The following is an 8,535-nucleotide window of genomic DNA, read 5'->3' as shown; positions in this document are numbered from 1 at the left end:
ATATATATATATATATATATATATATATATATATATATATATATATATATATATATATATATATATATATATGAGCGATTGCTGTGCTAACAACATGGTGTGGGCTGTTTTCAGAATAGCAACACAGCATGCTCTGTTTGCCTCCTGGCCCTTCCAGCGAGATCCAGCCCGCTCCTTCATCCTGGCTAATCCTCTCTGCTAATCTCCCCAATCACGGGTGAGAGCCAAGGCAGGAATAGTCTCTGTTACAAACCTGATGTCTACCCTGCACAATTTAAACCTTTCAATGGGGTAAGAGGTTTCGGTGTTCCAGACAGCCAGCAGGCCCCAAGGCCAGAGACCATTGAGGACAGAACCATGTGCACAACTATGATGGTCCTGACAACTATTGCTGTCCTCCTGCGGCAGAGGTTCTCCAACAAAATCAAACCGTGAGTACTTATCAGAAACACCTTTGAAAGAATAACGGTTATATGGTTAACCTAATAACTGAATACTTGGTTCTTGTCTTGAAAGTCCTTATAGATTTTCAGGTAAAACATTTTCCTTAGATTTATACATAAAGAACATTTTATAGTTCATATGACTGATTACATAACATGCTTCCAGTGTGCTCTTAACACTCAGATGCATAGAAAACATACAAAAAAATGCATATGTGTTTCATGTGTGGGAGAGAGTGTGATGCAGAAAGAAGGGACTCATGATTATTTCAGGGTTAGCCTTGATCAGCAGTGTGTGGATTAAGCGCCTGCCTTCATAACAACTGTGTGTTCCGATCTTTCTAATGGGGAGATGAATAGAGGAGAAAAGAGCAGAGCTCTTGAGTTCATGGCTACTGATTGACTCAAAGTGCAATCTTCCCTTCTTCCCCAGAGCCTATTTACACACTCTCCAAGCAATAGCAAACGATGCCACGTGGTTATGGCACCGTGGAGCACGGTAAACATCTGGCTTGCACAATTAGGAGCTGATAAAAGGAAGCCTCTTTTTTTAATAAGGCTTTTGTTCAGCTTTTTATATGGAGCTCTTAATCATGGGGAGAGTATAGAAATACAACCATTGGTGATTTTTGGCGAAGGTAAAATTGCTCTTTGCACAGGGAGGCTTTTAGATTGGGGAAACCACCAAGACCTCAAAAGGAAAAAAAAAAAATCTTGTCATTTGTAGCCTTATTTCATCTATGTTTAAAAAAAAGAAAGAAAAAAAACTCATATTTAAATATTTCAGTTAAGCACACAACTTTATATGGAATTGGATTTATAATAAGTCTGTTCTTCATTTATTCACCTGAATATTTCAAAATCAATATTACTTAGGTAAACTACTCAAACCTTCGATAATCTATTTCGTTTTGCATGATACAATTAACCATAAGCAGCTTACTGTAAGGCAACTTTTGTTCTATTTAATAAAACATAGAACAATGAAAAATAAAAAGATTTTCTCTTTTAGATGCATTTAAATTGAGCCAAGTACTAAAAACTGCAACACCTTAAACCTCAGCTTGCTTTTTCTTCTATGATTAAAGATTTTTGGAAACCGTAAACCTTTTTTTCATTGGTTAAAAAATTTAAAAAAATACAGTCCTTCTACATTTCAACTTGACATTCATTCATACCCTACTACGTTTTGTCCCATTACAATCACAAAGCTCAGTGTATTTTCTCGGGGTTATTATCATATATTAACACAGAGTAGTGCTTAGGTGAAGGTGAAGAAAAATGAGAAACCTTTAAGGAGCTGTATTAAGGTGAGTAATTCTGTTTGGAGGACAGCAATTTTTACACTCACCCCAAATATAGTGAAAAAAGTGATGAGCCCCGGGTTGCAGTTTAACACAAGCCATGTTGAAGTTAAAACAGATGCAAAAGACAGTGCTTTGGTCAGATCAGACCAAACATGAACTTTTTAGAGAGCTTGCAATTTAGTCCTTGTAGTGAAACTGTTAGTGCACATTATCCCACAACATTGCCTCCATTGTTAAATGTGGAGCTGGCAGCATTGTGCTGTAAGGGACTCTTTCCCTCAGGCACAGGAAAGATAATTGAAAGTTGATAACACAGGGTTGGATACTGGAGGAATGGGGAAAAACACCTGTAAGACACTGCAAACGAGTTGAAATTAGATCAGAGCTTAAAACTGTTATAAAAGCGTTCAGATGTGTGAAAGGACCCAGCTCAAAACAAATTCAGCAGCAATTGACCTGAAGAATGGTTCTAAAAATTACTGATTGGGAAGGTTTATGATAAACTGTATATGGAGAGAGAATGATTCAATTCAGTTTATTTATATAGCGCCAATTCACAACAAATGTCATCTCAAGGTACTTTATAGAGATAGTTTAACCAGATTATACAGGTGAAGTCATTCAAAGTTTTCTATCTAAGGAAAACCAGCTTATTGCATCGACTCATTGACTCAAAAGTAACTCGTAACACCAAATCTGCTTGTAGTGACCGTGGAGAGGAAAAACTGACATTTAACAGGAAGAACCTAGAGCAGAATCAGGCTCATAGTGAGGCTGACTGGGGTTCAAGGACACAGAAGAAGATATACAGAAAGAAGTAGAGATACAAAAGGCAACTGTCAACTAGCACCAAAGGCGGCCCCGTCCAGGGAACACACAGCCAGGCAGACGATCTCCGAGCCCGCTCCCGTCAGGGGATGAAAGAGACACATATAATTAGTCACAGTCAGAGAACCAAGACTACACAGGCCAAGCTCCAACATCCACAAAGGCGTTGATGGCAGCAGTACCTATGACACCATTCTCCAGGATAGTGTCATAGCCAAACACGAAAAGATCAGATGAAGCTACTATGATGAGAAACAGCAGGGAGAGCATAAAGTTAGAGATTGAACTAACAAAGCCTGCAGAATGGGAGAATCTATAAGCTTTATCAAAAAAGGAAACTTTTAAGCCTATTTGATACTATGAACTACTGCTCCCCAAGGAGTTGGGTTAAATGCAGAGAGTTAGTTTTCTCCAGCGTGAGATTAATAAAGTTCAATTATAGTTATTTATTATAAACTAATTTTGTAATGATGTGACAAAATATGTTCGAGTCCATCAGGTTTCTTTGAACATCAGAAGAGGCTTCCATAAATTGTGTTTGCAAGAGGAGCTATAGTTTCCATCACTGCATGTTCGTATGATGCTATGTATATCTACTCACAGGCAAAAAGAGGATGCGGACATGGACATGCCATACATAAAGAGCAACGGAACAGCGGCAACAACAGAATGACAACAAGTATGGGTAAGAACACTAAAGCCAATCAGGGCCATGCATTTAAACTACAATGCTTGCATTAAAACCTCCCTAGTTTAAGCCACTTTCTTTTTTTTTTTTACTGTGTGAAGCTTTATTGCCTTGATATTTTTGCCTATAGAGCATTAACCAAGCAAAGAAAAAGGAAAATGTTGAGGACAAATCTAAATAATATTTGTAAAGAGGCAAGATGAAAGCTAAGATTGCCTGACTAGTGCAAAAGTGGAGTAGTGGAGTATGTCGCAGAGGCACAGATGCATAAAAAAAGCAAAGAAAGCTGCCCCACATTTGGCTTTTAAGTTCCTCTAACGCTAAATGATTCAAACACTGAATAACAATCCTTCATCTCTTTGCAGGATGAATATAAATGTTATACTTTGAAAAAAAAAAACAGTTTTAAATGTCACACATTATTCTATTTTATTGACACATAGTTGCTTTGCTGGATTATCCTCCTTCATTCTTCCTGAATGAATATTTTTTATGTCCCTAATGACTTGACTACTAAGAGGAGTAATGTTTGCTTCTAAAATAAATTTCACATTTAAGGTGATGTGAATTCTTAAAAAAAAACATAAAAGAGTGTTGAATCTGGAGGTATTTAAATCTAAACTACACTGGAAAGGAAAGAACATTAATAAAACATAGAACTGTCAGTGCTTTTCATCTAAATACTGCCGTCATTTGGAAAAGAAAAGCTCAAAGCCAAAACTTTACCAAAATTCATTGCGCTTTTGCCTCACAATCAATTATTATCTCTGAACGTGTGAAGGTTTCTTGGCACTCTCATTGCGTATTTCTTTCTAACTTAAACTTAATATATGCTCCCAGAAAAAACTCCCTCCAGAGAACGGTGGAAAATTCAAACTTGTTGTTTAATCTGTCGAGATAACTGTGGGGTTATTGAATTTGCCATGACAGAAGAGGAAAACATCCCTATCTGAGTAGACCTCCCTCAGCATGAAGGCAAAAAAGTGATCCTGCATTCATAACATTCCGGGGTAAATGTTTAAAACAAAGATCATGCTTTTGTTTAATGGATGTGATGAATGAGTTAGAAGAGACCAGAAAAGCTCAAACCTTGCTATTTTGAAGCCTACTTTATTCCCCAGATTGAGTAATTGCTGCTGCAGTGCTGAAAATAAAGAATGCAGGAGCCAAAAAACGAGCCCTCCAAAGAAAAAAACGTCAAGAAAAGTGATTGTTAAAGGAAAGTTATAAAAAGTTTGGTATACAGTTTCCTTCTGGTGTCACAGCTAACATCTGGAAGAAGGTTATCTGGTTAGATATGACCAATATGGATCATTTTCTCATATATGCATCAGTCTGTTTGGCCGTCGCATCAAACACACTATCCAAACACAGGCATAGGGTTAGCTGCCATGGGATCATCGCCTTTTATCTGATTAAGTTTACTTTGTAATTAAGATTAAGGAAACATTTAGTCATTTAAATCAAGCATATATAACAACAAAAGGTAATTCTCCAAAGCATTCAGCGAAGCGGAATAAATATAGATGTCACTCTTATTCAGATTTATTTTAATCTCTGTCTTATTCAGCATCCACTTTACATTTGTTTTGATATATATTGTGTGGTTATAACATGGCACATATATATATATATATATATATATATATATATATATATATATATATATATATATATATATATATATATATATATACATATATTGGTTTGTTTTGTTTTTTTCTAGTGGATTCAGATNATATATATATATATATATATATATATATATATATATATATATATATATATAAACATCTTTTGGTTTGTTTTGTTTTTTTCTAGTGGATTCAGATGTGTAGGCTTGTTTGTTCTGCTGCCTCAGGGAACCCTTTAAAGCCCTTTGATGTGTGTTTTGCAGTTGATCTCATACTCCTCGGTCGGCTCCAGACAGCTGAAGACTCTCACCAGGAGAATATATGAAAGCAATGTGGCCTAGACCAAGAGAGAGAGCTGCTCTGATGTAGCCCAAATGTCCAGAGGGAGTTTTAATTCCTAAAGCAACACATGGAACAAACTATGTAAGCATGGGTTTAGATTCCACTGGGTCAGAGACTTTGAAAATGGTGAATTTGAGCCTTTAGAAATTGTTAAAGACCTTAAAGTTTGTGGGGGTTTTGTTTAAGGTAACAATACTTTCAGTTTGTATATAAGTAGGTCTAAAATTACAAAGGACATTTTGACTATTCACTGTAACTAAAAGCACATGTTTAAAGTCCAATATTTTCTTTTGTTATAAAAAGTAAAATAAACATCCTTCCCTCTTTTTTAACTCTTAGGTTACCAGAGGGGTAAACCTGAATCACTTGTTTTAATTATTTTAGACTTAACATAATCAAATCACAAGGAATCTGGGACTCAATGCTATTGACTCATGACTTCTCTTAGTCTTGAACCTGTTGGCTTGATTCACTCAATATCTGCCAACAAACAGTTTTTTTTTTTTTTTTTTTTGCAAACTATACAGAATTCTTAGATTTGGTAAATACTATTTGTGAAAGCCATTTGGAGAAAAAATTAACCAAAGCTACAGTAATCTAATAATTAATGTTTAGGTAATGTAAGCATAATGCCTAGGTCAGAGACAACATCTGGAAACACTGCAGATTATAGAAATAAAATACAAGGAGAACTTATTTATGTGATGAAAAACAAATAAGCACTGCAGATCTCATCTGAATATGTAGGAAGGATTCAAACTTGAGTTTTTAGATTTTAAGTCTCTGCTTTTGCTCTGCTGTGTTTTGTTTTTGTTGTTTGAGTTAACATATGGAAATATTTATATTTTCTATTTAGAACAACTAGAGTTACCACTTGAGACAAGTCCCATAAACAGTGTTTCAACAGAAGGTGCCTAGACCTCTTACTGCAAGGTAGTATGGGGACAAAACATTTTCTTTTATTTAATTATCTAAACCTATTTTGCTACCTCCCATTAAAAAAAAACAACTAAAAGATATTATAGATACATGTGAGATAAATTGAGAAAATGTGCCTCAACCACCAGATATTTCCTTTGATTAAAGGTTTCATGACAAATGAACTGTTGACTGATGGAAAACAGCATGTATTTTATGGAAAGATCCTGTCATGAGTTTGCACTTTGCTGAATCTGGCAGGTGAAATGATCCTGTAAACCTCACATATTTAGCTTGTTGTCACGCTGTACTCTGCAGGATTAAATAAAACTGTGGAATGTCTCTGTGTGGTGTTGTGTGTTCTGCTGAAACTCAGTGCTGCACAGTGCTGTGCACAGAGCTACGCTTTCCTGTCATCTTTTAAAGAGGTTATGATGAACACTTCTCTGGTCTTTTAAGAAGGTCTTTCCAAGTTTGTCTTGGATGCTGGAAAAAGCAATAAAAGTCCAAAGGAAAGATTCAGAGAGTCTGTGGAAAAAGTAATCTAGACCACTGGTGATCACAAAGAATAAGCTATTATATATTCACAAAGTACCCTAAATAAAGGTTGAAAAGCTTGTTAACTATGATTTGAGCCGTTAGCTGTCCATTGCCCACTGGAGGGCCCTAGAGGCTTATGAAGCCATGAATAACTCTTTCTAAATAAGGCCAGCCAGCCAAATTCTTTCTGACTAAAATGGGTGATAAACATTTAGTTAACATTCCCAGAGATATATTTCTAAATTCTGTCAGCTACGGTCATCTAAATTGCTGAAAACCCTTAAACTAATATTATAACTATAACCACACCGTCCTTCTAATGAAAAATTGCAATGGTCATCATGATATGGGGAAGATTTTCTTTAGAAGACGCTGATCAAAGTTGAAGGTAAGATGGAAGGATTTAAATACAGAAAAATCCTAGAAGAAAACCTGTTAGAGGATGCAAAAGCTGCTGTTCATCACTCTGTAGGACAAGAACTATAAAGCTAAGATTGAATGGTTTAAGTCGAGTCCAGTCCTTGAGAGCTTACATCAACAACATCTACATACATTTCCCTTCTCTACACCTGAATCAAATGAATATCAAATTCAGCATTTTGATTTAGGTTTTTTACAGCCGGGATACAAGATAGCAGATCTAGGAAATTGGATCAAAGCACGTTCTTACATTTTAACAATCCAGTTAAATTCCAGCCCTAAAAATATATTTGATCAGGTTTAAACCTCACAGGAGCTTCCCATTCAATCTATAGGGTAGACTTGCAGCTGAAATTACAATAAAATGTGATCTAATAAAAGCATTGCATTCCCTTCTTAGCATTGGACTTACACACAAGGGCCAGTAAACTGCAATGTGACAAAAAATGTCAGTTTAAGAATAGTAAATGACATGGCTTTTTAATTAAAAATTTACTTGTGTGCAATTAAGGAATAAACAATATCAAAGGAAAATAAGAGTTTTTTTGCTTTTTATCTTTGGCTAAATAGACTAGACCCATGGTTTGGTTTATTACCACAGACTTAATGACACAACAAGGCTTGAACTCCCTCAGACAAATATAGTCTAGGGGATAAATATATCTGCTGATATTTTTACCTCCAATTGGTTTCACCGTTACTTTTTTTTCTACTTTTGCTGCCATCTAGTGGTGAATAGTTTTATTACTCTTGTATAAAATGTAGTTTGGTGTGTAAAATGAATTATAATCAGGGGTATTTCGATGTAAATGTACTGTTAATGCAGTTAAATGCATTGTATTTACCTTTGGGTAATTATTTCATGGCGATTACCATTCAAGGACTAAAAAAACTACTTTACCCATAATGCAGTTGGAAGTGTAAACAGGAAGCGTGTATTTTACCCGGTGTTTATCGTCTGAATGGGATTTTTTTTTAAACGTGAGTAAAACCCAGAAGCCTATTCCTTATTATTTGTCCATCTCTATTGCTAATCCTAAAGTATAAACTCTATCTTGGATGTGTACCTGGGCTAATTTGCAAAAATAATCCTGTCATATTCATGTTACCGTCATGTTTGCTAATACAAGCACTTGGCAAATATAAGCAAAAGAAAACCTCGTATAAGAAAAGGCGCGTTCGTTTCTCCCTGTAAATGAAAAGAAAATATCTTTTTTGCTGTTTTTCAATTTGTCGTTGTAGGAAAGAAAACGTTATGGAGCGGTTACCAATGGAGACAAGAGACGCCTGAACAGATTTAGCTGTTAGCTTTTTTCAAATCCGCAACTAGGCGAGACTCAATATGGTGAGTTAACATTGTTAATGTGAAATACTAATTTGAAACTATAAAATCTATCTATCATTTATCCATCCAT

The sequence above is a fragment of the Cyprinodon variegatus genome, unplaced genomic scaffold (assembly GCF_000732505.1).
Source record: "Cyprinodon variegatus isolate N-32 unplaced genomic scaffold, C_variegatus-1.0 Scaffold206, whole genome shotgun sequence".
NCBI lineage: Eukaryota > Metazoa > Chordata > Actinopteri > Cyprinodontiformes > Cyprinodontidae > Cyprinodon > Cyprinodon variegatus.
The sequence above is the reverse complement of the archived record's forward strand: the minus strand, read 5'-3'. Positions refer to the sequence as shown.